Raw genomic sequence first — 2,108 nt, forward strand, 5'->3', positions numbered from 1 at the left:
TTTCCTGTTATTTTTATTTATTTATTTTTTGTCAAGAGACTATTTTTCAAACAGGTCACAACACCAGGTTTCTGGCCCATTCTGCCAATGTACAAGCTACAAACGCTTGTTCAGCAGCTGAGGGGCACTCTTTAGTAGCATGTTTGAAAAGTGAATAAAAATTCATATAAAACAAATATTCAAAGTTTCCATAGGAACACAGATAAGTGTGACCCCCATCTCCTAGTCTTCTATATTGTTCCATCTGTGCCAACCCTACTTAAAAAGACATTTCAAAACTAGTAGTAATTAAGTTAAATGGTCCCCCCCAAATCCCTTAATTCAAGCTACACTCGCAGTAACAGCTACAAGAATGGCATCTACACATTAATACTAGCTGAAGCACAGGTTGCTGGGTGGCGTTTCATCCCACTCTCCCAGGCACAAGACACAGGTAGAGTGCTGACATCCTGCCCCTCCACTTCAGGTGGGAAGTCATGGTTCTGGATTTGCTGCATCAGTTGCCATGTGGGCCCTGACATTACACAGTAGATGGTCAGCCTCTGGAATCCATTGAAAGTAGAAGCGGCAGTGACGGTGTAAACACCCATGCTCTCAAAGAGCATCCAGTCACCCACATGCATCTCGGGCAAGCCACAGTGCTCAACAATGTGATCAAGGCCGTCACACGTGGGTCCCCAGATGCTGGAGGAGTAGTACTTCTCATCTGGTTTGGGCCTCTTCTTCAGGCGGGGCTTCACGTGAGCGTGATCATAGAGGATGCAATTAAATGATCCGTACACTCCATCGTTCACGTAATACATAAAGGTTTTTTCGCTCCACTCATCTTCATAATCAGAGCCTGTTTGTTCCTTTAATATGAGTTTTTTGGAAATGATATTAACTGCAAGCTTGAAAGCTGATGCAACATAGTATCTGCCTGGCTCAGCTATGACTGTCACTCCTGAGTCTGATGGGAAATACATGTCCAGTGCTGGGTTGATTACACTGGTGATCTCCTCAAATTTCAGCTTCACATCCTCAGATCCCAGAAAGCCACCACCAACATCAAGCAGATACATGTTGAAACCAACCTCAGCTCCCATGTAAAGGACACAGCAGGCACCAGAGGTGGCCTGCACGAAGGTCTCAGGATCAGTGCAGCCACTTCCCACATGGAAGCTGACACCAATGACATAAATGTTTAGCTCTTTCGCCCATTCCAAAAGCAGCCTGCTGGTTTTGAGTGTGGCACCAAATTTAACACTGAGATGACAGACTGCTTTGGAATCATCAGTAGCAACCCGCAAAACCAACTTGGGCTTTGGATGTGCCCTGGCAACGTTCATAAACTCGACTTCACTATCAAAAGTCATCATCTGGACTCCATTATTGGCAGTACATTTAATCTGAGACACTTGTTTACAAGGATTTGCATAGATAATCCTTTCTGGAGGCACCCCAAGACTCTGTACCAGTTCTATTTCAGTCTTGCTGGCACAGTCAAATCCAGTCCCAATGGCAGCTAGGGTCTTCACTATGGTTCTGCTATCATTGCATTTGACTGCATAAAAGGGGTAACCCGAGGAAGAGCGTTTAACCATTTCAGATGTCTCTTCAAAATGTCTCCCAGGTCCACAACATAGAAGGCGTTCTTTTCATCGGAAGAAGAGACTGCATGAATTTTTTGGTCCAGAATGTCCTTGGCAGTAAAGCCTTCATCGAGGAAATGGCAATCAAACTCTTCATTGCTAAAGTTGTTCATGGTTTCTGGACGTTAAGGAAAACTAAGAGATGGAACTTAAAGGAATTATTGCCAACTTTTCACTGGAGAAAAGGCAATTCTCCAGGAATTCTATGTCCTGGAGAAAGGCAATTCTCCAGGAATTCTATGTCCTGCTGAAGACGGTTGTACTGGCGATACAGCAGTGGAAATGTCCTGATAAACACAGAAGTTGCTGTCCACCTTAAGTGGGGGTGCCTGGGCCAACCCCATGGAGACACCACTGCCACTCAGCACATAGGACCGCTGGCCACCCCCATCAGCCCGCTGCATCGCTCCCTCCCACAGAGGACCACCAGCCCCAGGTGGCACCACAGCACTGGCAGAGGGGCGGCGGCGGCAGAGG

The 2,108-nt window shown here is 46.2% G+C and overlaps 1 pseudogene; it reads right to left on the minus strand.

The window, feature by feature from the left end:
* Positions 1–307: 307 nt before the first annotated feature.
* Positions 308–1,761, minus strand: LOC109387880 (ornithine decarboxylase pseudogene; annotated as a pseudogene).
* Positions 1,762–2,108: the final 347 nt, after the last annotated feature.

The sequence above is a fragment of the Hipposideros armiger genome, unplaced genomic scaffold (assembly GCF_001890085.2).
Source record: "Hipposideros armiger isolate ML-2016 unplaced genomic scaffold, ASM189008v1 scaffold_172, whole genome shotgun sequence".
NCBI lineage: Eukaryota > Metazoa > Chordata > Mammalia > Chiroptera > Hipposideridae > Hipposideros > Hipposideros armiger.